This window comes from Scyliorhinus torazame, chromosome 25, assembly GCF_047496885.1.
Source record: "Scyliorhinus torazame isolate Kashiwa2021f chromosome 25, sScyTor2.1, whole genome shotgun sequence".
Lineage (NCBI taxonomy): Eukaryota > Metazoa > Chordata > Chondrichthyes > Carcharhiniformes > Scyliorhinidae > Scyliorhinus > Scyliorhinus torazame.
The window spans coordinates 4161479-4174658 of NC_092731.1; the positions used below are offsets into that span (position 1 = coordinate 4161479).

Below are 13180 nucleotides of genomic sequence, written 5' to 3' on the forward strand. Positions count from 1 at the left end.
AGCCAGTGTCTCAAACCTGCCAGTAGCCAGTGTCTCAAACCTGCCAGTAGCCAGTGTCTCAAACCTGCCAGAAGCCAGTGTCTCAAATCTGTCAGTAGCCAGTGTCTCAAACCTGCCAGAAGCCAGTGTCTCAAACCTGCCAGTAGCCAGTGTTTCAAACCTGCCAGAAGCCAGTGTTTCAAACCTGCCAGTAGCCAGTGCCTCAAACCTGCCAGAAGCCAGTGTCTCAAACCTGCCAGTAGCCAGTGTCTCAAACCTGCCAGAAGCCAGTGTCTCAAACCTGCCAGTAGCCAGTGTTTCAAACCTGCCAGAAGCCAGTGTTTCAATCCTGCCAGTAGCCAGTGTCTCAAACCTGCCAGAAGCCAGTGTCTCAAACCTGCCAGTAGCCAGTGTCTCAAACCTGCCAGTAGCCAGTGTCTCAAACCTGCCAGTAGCCAGTGTTTCAAACCTGCCTGAAGCCAGTGTCTCAAACCTGCCAGTAGCCAGTGTCTCAAACCTGCCAGTAGCCAGTGTCTCAAACCTGCCAGTAGCCAGTGTCTCACACCTGCTAGAAGCCAGTGTCTCAAACCTACCAGTAGCCAGTGTTTCACACCTGCCAGGAGCCAGTGTCTCAAACCTGCCAGTAGCCAGTGTTTCAAACCTGCCAGTAGCCAATGTTTCAAACCTGCCAGAAGCCAGTGTCTCAAACCTGCCAGTAGCCAGTGTCTCAAACCTGCCAGAAGCCAGTGTTTCACACCTGCCAGTAGCCAGTGTTTGAAACCTGCCAGAAGCCAGTGTTTCAAACCTACCAGAAGCCAGTGTCTCAAACCTGCCAGTAGCCACTGTTTAAAACCTGCCAGTAGCCAGTGTTTCACACCTGCCAGAAGCCAGTGTCTCAAAACTGCCAGAAGCCAGTGTTTCAAAATTGCCAGAAGCCAGTGTTTCACACCTGCCAGTAGCCAGTGTCTCAAACCTGCCAGTAGCCAGTGTCTCAAACCTGCCAGTAGTCAGTGTTTCAAACCTGCTAGAAGCCAGTGTCTCAAACCTGCCAGTAGCCAGTGTCTCAAACCTGCCCGTAGCCAGTGTTTCAAACCTGCTAGAAGCCAGTGCCTCAAACCTGCCAGTAGCCAGTGTTTCAAACCTGCCAGTAGCCAGTGTCTCAAACCTGCTAGAAGCCAGTGTCTCAAACCTGCCAGTAGCCAGTGTTTCAAACCTGCCAGTAGCCAGTGTCTCAAACCAGCCAGAAGCCAGTGTTTCAAACCTGCCAGTAGCCAGTGTTTGAAACCTGCCAGTAGCCAGTGTCTCAAACCTGCCAGAAGCCAGTGTTTCAAACCTGCCAGTAGCCAGTGTCTCAAACCTGCCAGAAGCCAGTGTTTCACACCTGCCAGTAGCCAGTGTCTCAAACCTGCCAGTAGCCAGTGTTTCAAACCTGCCAGAAGCCAGTGTCTCAAACCTGCCAGAAGCCAGTGTTTCACACCTGCCAGTAGCCAGTGTCTCAAACCTGCCAGTAGCCAGTGTTTCAAACCTGCCAGAAGCCAGTGTCTCAAACCTGCCAGAAGCCAGTGTCTCAAACCTGCCAGTAGCCAGTGCTTCACAGCTGCCAGTAGCCAGTGTCTCAAACCTGCGAGAAGCCAGTGTCTCAAACCTGCCAGTAGCCAGTGTCACAAACCTGCGAGAAACCAGTGTTTCAAACCTGCCAGAAGCCAGTGTCTCAAACCTGCCAGTAGCCAGTGTCTCAAACCTGCCAGAAGCCAGTGTCTCAAATCTGTCAGTAGCCAGTGTCTCAAACCTGCCAGTAGCCAGTGTCTCAAACCTGCCAGAAGCCAGTGTCTCAAACCTGCCAGAAGCCAGTGTCTCAAACCTGCCAGAAGCCAGTGTCTCAAACCTGCCAGTAGCCAGTGTTTCAAACCTGCCAGAAGCCAGTGTTTCAAACCTGCCAGTAGCCAGTGCCTCAAACCTGCCAGAAGCCAGTGTCTCAAACCTGCCAGTAGCCAGTGTTTCAAACCTGCTAGAAGCCAGTGTCTCAAACCTGCCAGTAGCCAGTGTTTCAAACCTGCCAGAAGCCAGTGTTTCAAACCTGCCAGTAGCCAGTGTCTCAAACCTGCCAGAAGCCAGTGTCTCAAACCTGCCAGTAGCCAGTGTCTCAAACCTGCCAGTAGCCAGTGTCTCAAACCTGCCAGTAGCCAGTGTTTCAAACCTGCCAGAAGCCAGTGTTTCAAACCTGCCAGTAGCCAGTGTTTCAAACCTGCCAGAAGCCAGTGTCTCAAACCTGCCAGTAGCCAGTGTGTCAAACCTGCCAGAAGCCAGTGTTTCACACCTGCCAGTAGCCAGTGTTTGAAACCTGCCAGAAGCCAGTGTTTCAAACCTACCAGAAGCCAGTGTCTCAAACCTGCCAGTAGCCAGTGTTTAAAACCTGCCAGTAGCCAGTGTTTCACACCTGCCAGAAGCCAGTGTCTCAAAACTGCCAGAAGCCAGTGTTTCAAAATTGCCAGAAGCCAGTGTTTCACACCTGCCAGTAGCCAGTGTCTCAAAACTGCCAGTAGCCAGTGTCTCAAACCTGCCAGTAGCCAGTGTTTCAAACCTGCCAGAAGCCAGTGTTTCAAACCTGCCAGTAGCCAGTGTTTCAAACCTGCCAGTAGCCAGTGTTTCAAACCTGCTAGAAGCCAGTGTCTCAAACCTGCCAGTAGCCAGTGTCTCAAACCTGCCAGTAGCCAGTGTTTCAAACCTGCTAGAAGCCAGTGTCTCAAACCTGCCAGTAGCCAGTCTTTCAAACCTGCCAGTAGCCAGTGTCTCAAACCTGCTAGAAGCCAGTGTCTCAAACCTGCCAGTAGCCAGTGTTTCAAACCTGCCAGTAGCCAGTGTCTCAAACCTGCCAGAAGCCAGTGTTTCAAACCTGCCAGTAGCCAGTGTTTGAAACCTGCCAGTAGCCAGTGTCTCAAACCTGCCAGAAGCCAGTGTTTCAAACCTGCCAGTAGCCAGTGTCTCAAACCTGCCAGAAGCCAGTGTTTCACACCTGCCAGTAGCCAGTGTCTCAAACCTGCCAGTAGCCAGTGTTTCAAACCTGCCAGAAGCCAGTGTCTCAAACCTGCCAGTAGCCAGTGTCGCAAACCTGCCAGTAGCCAGTGTCTCAAACCTGCCAGAAGCCAGTGTTTGAAACCTGCCAGAGCCAGTGTCTCAAACCTGCCAGTAGCCAGTGTCTCAAACCTGCCAGAAGCAATATTTCAAACCTGCCAGTAGCCAGTGTTTCAAACCTGCCAGAAGCCAGTGTCTCAAACCTGCCAGTAGCCAGTGTTTCAAACCTGCCAGTAGCCAGTGTCTCAAACCTGCCAGAAGCCAGTGTTTCAAACCTGCTAGAAGCCAGTGTTTCAAACCTGCCAGTAGCCAGTGTCTCAAACCTGCCAGTAGCCAGTGTTTCAAACCTGCCAGTAGCCAGTGTCTCAAACCTGCCAGTAGCCAGTGCTTCACACCTGCCAGTAGCCAGTGTCTCAAACCTGCCAGAAGCCAGTGTCTCAAATCTGTCAGTAGCCAGTGTCTCAAACCTGCCAGTAGCCAGTGTCTCAAACCTGCCAGAAGCCAGTGTCTCAAACCTGCCAGAAGCCAGTGTCTCAAACCTGCCAGAAGCCAGTGTCTCAAACCTGCCAGTAGCCAGTGTTTCAAACCTGCCAGAAGCCAGTGTTTCAAACCTGCCAGTAGCCAGTGCCTCAAACCTGCCAGAAGCCAGTGTCTCAAACCTGCCAGTAGCCAGTGTTTCAAACCTGCTAGAAGCCTGTGTCTCAAACCTGCCAGTAGCCAGTGTTTCAAACCTGCCAGAAGCCAGTGTTTCAAACCTGCCAGTAGCCAGTGTCTCAAACCTGCCAGAAGCCAGTGTCTCAAACCTGCCAGTAGCCAGTGTCTCAAACCTGCCAGTAGCCAGTGTCTCAAACCTGCCAGTAGCCAGTGTTTCAAACCTGCCAGAAGCCAGTGTTTCAAACCTGCCAGTAGCCAGTGTTTCAAACCTGCCAGAAGCCAGTGTCTCAAACCTGCCAGTAGCCAGTGTGTCAAACCTGCCAGAAGCCAGTGTTTCACACCTGCCAGTAGCCAGTGTTTGAAACCTGCCAGAAGCCAGTGTTTCAAACCTACCAGAAGCCAGTGTCTCAAACCTGCCAGTAGCCAGTGTTTAAAACCTGCCAGTAGCCAGTGTTTCACATCTGCCAGAAGCCAGTGTCTCAAAACTGCCAGAAGCCAGTGTTTCAAAATTGCCAGAAGCCAGTGTTTCACACCTGCCAGTAGCCAGTGTCTCAAACCTGCCAGTAGCCAGTGTCTCAAACCTGCCAGTAGCCAGTGTTTCAAACCTGCCAGAAGCCAGTGTTTCAAACCTGCCAGTAGCCAGTGTTTCAAACCTGCTAGAAGCCAGTGTCTCAAACCTGCCAGTAGCCAGTGTTTCAAACCTGCCAGTAGCCAGTGTCTCAAACCTGCTAGAAGCCAGTGTCTCAAACCTGCCAGTAGCCAGTGTTTCAAACCTGCCAGTAGCCAGTGTCTCAAACCTGCCAGAAGCCAGTGTTTCAAACCTGCCAGTAGCCAGTGTTTGAAACCTGCCAGTAGCCAGTGTCTCAAACCTGCCAGAAGCCAGTGTTTCAAATCTGCCAGTAGCCAGTGTCTCAAACCTGCCAGAAGCCAGTGTTTCACACCTGCCAGTAGCCAGTGTCTCAAACCTGCCAGTAGCCAGTGTTTCAAACCTGCCAGAAGCCAGTGTCTCAAACCTGCCAGTAGCCAGTGTCGCAAACCTGCCAGTAGCCAGTGTCTCAAACCTGCCAGAAGCCAGTGTCTCAAACCTGCCAGTAGCCAGTGTCTCAAACCTGCCAGAAGCAATGTTTCAAACCTGCCAGTAGCCAGTGTTTCAAACCTGCCAGAAGCCAGTGTCTCAAACCTGCCAGTAGCCAGTGTTTCAAACCTGCCAGTAGCCAGTGTCTCAAACCTGCCAGAAGCCAGTGTTTCAAACCTGCTAGAAGCCAGTGTTTCAAACCTGCCAGTAGCCAGTGTTTCAAACCTGCCAGTAGCCAGTGTCTCAAACCTGCCAGAAGCCAGTGTTTCAAACCTGCTAGAAGCCAGTGTCTCAAACCTGCCAGAAGCCAGTGTCTCAAACCTGCCAGTAGCCAGTGTTTCACACCTGCCAATAGCCAGTGTCTCAAACCTGCCATAAGCCAGTGTTTCACACCTGCCAGTAGCCAGTGTCTCAAACCTGCCAGAAGCCAGTGTTTGAAACCTGCCAGTAGCCAGTGTCTCAAACCTGCTAGAAGCCAGTGTCTCAAACCTGCCAGTAGCCAGTGTTTCAAACCTGCCAGAAGCCAGTGTTTGAAACTGCCAGTAGCCAGTGTCTCAAACCTGCCAGTAGCCAGTGTCTCAAACCTGCTAGAAGCCAGTGTCTCAAACCTGCCAGAAGCCAGTGTTTGAAACCTGCCAGTAGCCAGTGTCTCAAACCTGCTAGAAGCCAGTGTCTCAAACCTGCCAGTAGCCAGTGTCTCAAACCTGCCAGTAGCCAGTGTCTCAAAGCTGCTAGAATAAAGGGAAGTGGGCTGCTGACAATTCACACAGGACATTCTTCAGGCAAGTATTGAATATGTTTCTAACTGAATTTGCAATGAGGACAGCACCGTGCAAGAGAAATTCGAAGCTGTTGTGACAGGATAGTTTGTAGATTGTGCTTTTGCAGCCCAGCTCCTCGATGCTTCTGTCAGTTTAGATTTGCCTTAGTGGAAAGTGGCTGAGGATGAAGAACGTGTGCCGATGGTACACCAGAGTCTTGGTGCTGCTTGAAATCCTCTGCGTTGTTTCTGAGGATGCACTAGTGTACCTCAGAGGCTCATTCACTGTGAGAGTGCGAAACATCAGTGACGGTATCGCCACCTTGTGCAATGGACTGTAAAGCGAAGAATTAAGAAGGTAAGGAGACGAGAAATAGGAGGAGGAGTAGACCATTCGGCCCATCAATCCTGCTCTGCCATTCAGTATGATCAAAGCTGATGGTGATGGGAGACTTCAACTTCCCCAATATTGACTGGGACTCACTTAGTGCCAGGGGCTTAGACGGGGCAGAGTTTGTAAGGAGCATCCAGGAGGGCTTCTTAAAACAATATGTAAACAGTCCAACTAGGGAAGGGGCGGTACTGGACCTGGTATTGGGGAATGAGCCCGGCCAGGTGGTAGATGTTTCAGTAGGGGAGCATTTCGGTAACAGTGACCACAATTCAGTAAGTTTTAAAGTACTGGTGGACAAGGATAAGAGTGGTCCGAGGATGAATGTGCTAAATTGGGGGAAGGCTAATTATAACAATATTAGGCGGGAACTGAAGAACATAGATTGGGGGCGGATGTTTGAGGGCAAATCAACATCTGACATGTGGGAGGCTTTCAAGTGTCAGTTGAAAGGAATACAGGACAGGCATGTTCCTGTGAGGAAGAAAGATAAATACGGCAATTTTCGGGAACCTTGGATGACGAGTGATATTGTAGGCCTCGTCAAAAAGAAAAAGGAGGCATTTGTCAGGGCTAAAAGGCTGGGAACAGACGAAGCCTGTGTGGCATATAAGGAAAGTAGGAAGGAACTTAAGCAAGGAGTCAGGAGGGCTAGAAGGGGTCATGAAAAGGCATTGGCAAATAGGGTTAAGGAAAAACCCAAGGCTTTTTACACTTACATATAAAGTAAGAGGGTAGCCAGGGAAAGGGTTGGCCCACTGAAGGATAGGCAAGGGAATCTATGTGTGGAGCCAGAGGAAATGGGCGAGGTACTAAATGAATACTTTGCATCAGTATTCACCAAAGAGAAGGAATTGGTAGATGTTGAGTCTGGAGAAGGGGGTGTAGATAGCCTGGGTCACATTGTGATCCAAAAAGACGAGGTGTTGGGTGTCTTAAAAAATATTAAGGTAGATAAGTCCCCAGGGCCGGATGGGATCTACCCCAGAATACTGAAGGAGGCTGGAGAGGAAATTGCTGAGGCCTTGACAGAAATCTTTGGATCCTCGCTGTCTTCAGGGGATGTCCCGGAGGACTGGAGAATAGCCAATGTTGTTCCTCTGTTTAAGAAGGGTGGCAGGGATAATCCCGGGAACTACAGGCCGGTGAGCCTTACTTCAGTGGTAGGGAAATTACTGGAGAGAATTCTTCGAGACAGGATCTACTCCCATTTGGAAGCAAATGGACGTATTAGTGAGAGGCAGCACGGTTTTGTGAAGGGGAGGTCGTGTCTCACTAACTTGATAGAGTTTTTCGAGGAGGTCACTAAGATGATTGATGCAGGTAGGGCAGTAGATGTTGTCTATATGGACTTCAGTAAGGCCTTTGACAAGGTCCCTCATGGTAGACTAGTACAAAAGGTGAAGTCACACGGGATCAGGGGTGAACTGGCAAGGTGGATACAGAACTGGCTAGGCCATAGAAGGCAGAGGGTAGCAATGGAGGGATGCTTTTCTAATTGGAGGGCTGTGACCAGTGGTGTTCCACAGGGATCAGTGCTGGGACCTTTGCTCTTTGTAGTATATATAAATGATTTGGAGGAAAATGTAACTGGTCTGATTAGTAAGTTTGCAGACGACACAAAGGTTGGTGGAATTGCGGATAGCGATGAGGACTGTCTGAGGATACAGCAGGATTTAGATTGTCTGGAGACTTGGGCGGAGAGATGGCAGATGGAGTTTAACCTGGACAAATGTGAGGTAATGCATTTTGGAAGGGCTAATGCAGGTAGGGAATATACAGTGAATGGTAGAACCCTCAAGAGTATTGAAAGTCAAAGAGATCTAGGAGTACAGGTCCACAGATCACTGAAAGGGGCTACACAGGTGGAGAAGGTAGTCAAGAAGGCATACGGCATGCTTGCCTTCATTGGCCGGGGCATTGAGTATAAGAATTGGCAAGTCATGTTGCAGCTGTATAGAACCTTAGTTAGGCCACACTTGGAGTATAGTGTTCAATTCTGGTCGCCACCCTACCAGAAGGATGTGGAGGCTTTAGAGAGGGTGCAGAAGAGATTTACCAGAATGTTGCCTGGTATGGAGGGCATAAGCTATGAGGAGCGATTGAATAAACTCGGTTTGTTCTCACTGGAACGAAGGAGGTTGAGGGGCGACCTGATAGAGGTATACAAAATTATGAGGGGCATAGACAGAGTGGATAGTCAGAGGCTTTTCCCCAGGGTAGAGGGGTCAATTACTAGGGGGCATAGGTTTAAGGTGAGAGGGGCAAAGTTTAGAGTAGATGTACGAGGCAAGTTTTTTACGCAGAGGGTAGTGGGTGCCTGGAACTCACTACCGGAGGAGGTAGTGGAGGCAGGGACGATAGGGACATTTAAGGGGCATCTTGACAAATATATGAATAGGATGGGAATAGAAGGATACGGACCCAGGAAGTGTAGAAGATTGTAGTTTAGTCGGGCAGTATGGTCGGCACGGGCTTGGAGGGCCGAAGGGCCTGTTCCTGTGCTGTACATTTCTTTGTTCTTTGTTCTTTGTTCTTTGACCCCACTTTCCCGCCCACTCCCGGTATCCCTGAATCCTTCCGGCTTCTCAAGAAGAGTAGACTCGGAATGTTAACTCTGCTTTTCCCTCTCCGCATTGCCTGCCAGACCTGCTGAGTATTCCCAACACTTCCTGTTGCTGAACCCTCGATACCATGAAAGAAAAATAAATCTGTCTGCCTCAATCTTAAATGTATTTAACGAAGGAAGATCCACAACCCTCTGAGGTCGACAATTGCAAAGATTCGCAACCCTGACTCAAGACATTTCTCCCCGTCTCAATCCTAAATGATTAACCCACTTAACCTGAGATTGTGATTCTGCATTTAGCAGTGATGGGAGAAAATACAGGGATTAATCATCTGGCCTTGAATGGAAACACACTCACCTGGAGCCTTGATGTCAGAGTTTATCTGTATTCTTTAGCGAGGGAATCCCAGAGCCCAGGCAGCTGCAGGCACGGACGCCAATGGTGGAGCGAGGAAAATAAAGCTGCTTGAGGGGCCAGAACTGGAGGACTGCAGAGATCCCGGAGTTTTGTGGGGCTGGATGAGGTTACAGAGATAGGGAGGGTTGTGGGGCTGGAGGAGGTCACAGAGGTAGGGAGGGTTGTGGGGCTGGAGGAGGTTACAGAGATAGGGAGGGTTGTAGGGGGCTGGAGGAGGTTACAGAGATAGGGAGGGGGTGTAGGGGCTGGAGGAGGTTACAGAGATAGGGAGGGGTGTAGGGGCTGGAGGAGGTTACAGAGATAGGGAGGGTTGTAGTGCTGGATGAGATTACAGAGATAGGGAGGGTTGTGGGGCTGGAGGAGGTTACAGAGATAGGGAGGGGGTGTAGAGGCTGGAGGAGGTTACAGAGATAGGGAGGGGTGTAGGGGCTGGAGGAGGTTACAGAGATAGGGAGGGTTGAAGGGGCTGGAGGAGGTTACAGAGATAGGGAGGGGTGTAGGGGCTGGAGGAGGTTACAGAGATAGGGAGGGTTGTAGGGCTGGATGAGGTTACAGAGATAGGGAGGGTTGTGGGGCTGGAGGAGGTTACAGAGATAGGGAGGGTTGTGGGGCTGGAGGAGGTCACAGAGATAGGGAGGGTTGTGGGGCTGGAGGCGGTTACAGAGATAGGGAGGGTTGTAGGGCTGGAGGAGGTTACAGAGGTAGGGAGGGGTGTAGGGGCTGGAGGAGGTTACAGAGATAGGGAGGAATGTGGGGCTGGAGGAGGTTACAGAGATTGGGAGGAGTGTCGGGGCTGGAGGAGGTTACGGAGATAGGGAGGGGGTGTAGAGCTGGAGGTTTCACAGATAGGGAGGGGTGTAGGAGGTTACAGAGATAGGGGGGAATGTGGGGCTGGAGGAGGTTACAGAGATAGGGAGGGGTGTCGGGGCTGGAGGAGGTTACAGGGATAGGGATGGGTGTCGGGGCTGGAGGAGGTTACAGAGATATAGAGGGTTGTGGGGCTGGACGAGGTCACAGAGATCCCGGAGGAATGTGGGGCTGGAGGAGGTTACAGAGATAGGGAGGGGTGTCAGGGATGGAGGAAGTTACAGAGATAGGGAGGGGTGTGGGGCTGGAGGAGGTTACAGAGATCCCGGAGGAATGTGGGGCTGGAGGAGGTTACCGAGATCTGGAGGGTTGTAGGGCTGGGGGAGGTTACAGAAATAGGGAGGGTTGTCGGGGCTGGAGGAGGTGACAGATAGGGAGGGGTGTAGGGGGCTGGGGGAGGTTACAAAGATAGGGAGGGGTGTCGGGGCTGGAGGAGGTTACAGAGATAGGGAGGGGTGTGGGGTTCAGGAGGTTACAGAGGGTTTTGGGGCTGGAGGAAGTGACAGAGAAGATCTGGAGGGTTGTAGGGCTGGAGGATGTTACAGAGATAGGGAGGGATTTGAATACAAGGATGATAAACATGAAGGGTTTTTACAACAATCAATGATGGTTTTACATGCACCGTTACTGAGACTCGCTTTCAAATCCAGATTTTATTTATTGAATTTAAATCCCACGAACTTCCATGACCCCAGAGGATTAGCCTGGGCTGCTGGAAGTCCTGTTCAGTGATATTTTAACGATGCTACCGTCAGCCCGAATACTTGAATAAGAAAGTGTAGAGTACATTAAAGAACAGTAACGCAGCGAGATATTGACATCTTCAATGAAGCTGTAACTGCTGATGTGCCAAATGTGCAGGATTGAGATTGCTTATCCGTCAGCTGATTTTACCTGTGATGAGATGTAAAGTAGCTGAGTGGCTATTACAGGTCTGTTTCATTCTCTGCCAAGGACTATTTTCTGCTTCTTTGCCAGAACCCTACATTTTTATTTGACTTCCCATATCTTCTGTTGCAGTGGGGGAAGGAAATGTGCTGTTTGCAAAGCAGCACCGGGCGAGAGGTAAAGCTGGTAATCTTCAAAGTAAAGTGGGATTAGGTTTATGCCGCACCTGTCATGAATCTCAGATTCAGTTTGAAGTATTTCACGCCGCAGTTTAATGATTTGTGAAGGGCAGTCCTGTACTCACATCTACAAGCAACAGAATGGGTGGTTGAGGGTGTAATGTTGGCCAAGTCAAGGGGCAAACCTTTCATCTGGGACACAGGAGAACAATTCATTGACCTTCGCTGAAAGGTAACGTCCCCAGCGACACAAGACTCACCTCGAGCTGTATCTGTGCCTCATGACAACAAGCGATTTTCATTTCATTTCATTTCATAGGAGAGAGCGATCTCCTCCACCAGGAAGTAAAGATGATGGAAAGCTTCATGTCCCAAATTGGATCAGTCCAATCATTTCTCTGCGTTTTTCTCACGATCAAACCTGAGCAAACCAGCAAACCTTTGACAAGTGAGCCCACTGGTGATAATACGTGTGGGTTAATGAGATCCTACAGTCTGAACCAGGGAGGAATATTAGGTTAATTTATTACTTCTGATGTGTAGAAGTGTTTCAATGTTTGCAGGCGTTTTAGTCCTGAACCTTAACACTGAGCCTGTCTTCTTGTTCTGTAGGTATTTGAGGACACCAATCAGTCAGTTGCCATTTCACAGCGGACAATATTCTTTCTCCGAAAAGACTGCTTTGTCAACCGTCTGGTCTGTTCTGCTTCTGCCTTGTTCTCAGCCCACTGCCTCTGTTTGGGACGTTGATGCAATATTAGTGAATCGGTGTCGATGGAACAAGAAACATGCTACCCTCCAGATTCCTTGTTTCCTTATTTTCTTTTTCCTCTTTCTTTTTTAAAGAACAGAAGATTTTTTTGTATTCAAAACAAGGGTGTTTTAAATCTTATAGTTTTGTACAATGTAATTTTTTAAAGTGTGTAATTTTAGTAAAAGACACTTGATGCACAATTTTCTGCAGTTTTATTTTTTTCAAATGATTCAAACGTATAGTTATTTATAGAAATGTTCTTCACACATCTGGCAGACATTCCGCTCCAGATGTGGCAAGTGAAAAGTGTTGGGATGTGGGAATTTCCGGGGTTTGCCAATGTTGGGGGGTTCAGGAAGATTGGATTCAAGGGTTTTGAAGTGTGGAGGTGTTGGAGTTCACAGGGCGATGGGGTCATGTGGCGATGGAGTTCACGGGGCGATGGGGTTCACGGGGCGATGGGGTTCACGGGGCGATGGGGTTCACGGGGCGATGGGGTTCACGGGGCGATGGGGTTCACGGGGCGATGGGGTTCACGGGGCGATGGGGTTCACGGGGCGATGGGGTTCACGGGGCGATGGGGTTCACGGGGCTCACAGGGCGATGGGGTTCACAGGGCGATGGGGTTCACAGGGTGATGGGGTCATGTGGCGATGGAGTTCACGGGCGATGGGGTTCACAGGGCGATGGGGTTAACGGGGCGATGGGGTTAATGGGGCGATGGAGTTCACGGGCGATGGGGTTCACAGGGCGATGGGGTTCACAGGGCGATGGAGTTCACGGGCGATGGGGTTCACAGGGCGATGGGGTTCACAGGGCGATGGGGTTCACAGGGCGATGGGGTTCACAGGGCGATGGGGTCATGGAGTTCACAGGGCGATGGGATTCACAGGGTGATGGGGTCATGGAGTTCACAGGGCGATGGAGTTCACAGGGCGATGGGGTTCACGGGGCGATGGGGGTCACGGGGCGATGGGGGTCATGGGGCGATGGGGGTCATGGGGCGATGGGGGTCATGGGGCGATGGGGGTCATGGGGCGATGGGGGTCATGGGGCGATGGGGTTCACAGGGCAATGGTCTTCACAGGGTGATGGGGTTCACAGGGCGATGGGGTTCACAGGGCGATGGGGGTCACGGGGCGATGGGCTTCACAGGGTGATGGGGTTCACAGGCGATGGCGGTCATGGGGCAAAGTGGTTCACAGGGCGATGGGGGTCACGGCGATGGGGGTCACGGGCGATGGGGTTCACAGGACGATGGGGTTCACGGGGCGATGGGGTTCACGGGGCGATGGGGTTCACGGGGCGATGGGGGTCACAGGGCGATGGGGTTCACAGGACGATGGGGTTCACAGGGTGATGGGGTTCACAGGCGATGGGGGTCCTGGGGCAATGGGGTTCACAGGGTGACGGGGTTCACAGGGTAACGGGGTCATGGGGCAATGGAGTTCACTGGGCGATGGGGTTCACGGGGCGATGGGGTTCACGGGGTGATGGGGTTCACGGGGTGATGGGGTTCACAGGGTGACGGGGTTCACAGGGTGACGGGGGTCATGGGGCAATGGGGTTCACAG

General features: G+C 51.1%; 1 protein-coding gene across 5 annotated transcripts in view; it reads left to right on the plus strand.

Moving 5' to 3' along the window:
* LOC140402264 (leucine-rich repeat and fibronectin type III domain-containing protein 1-like protein) overlaps window positions 1–11806 on the plus strand; it is a 355497-nt gene extending 343691 nt beyond the window's left edge. For all 5 annotated transcript variants that reach the window (XR_011938108.1, XM_072489900.1, XM_072489901.1 and 2 more), the window contains one exon: window positions 11465–11806. The gene's annotated coding sequence lies outside the window, so the exon portion shown is untranslated. The remainder of the gene's footprint in view (window positions 1–11464) is intronic.
* Window positions 11807–13180: the final 1374 nt, after the last annotated feature.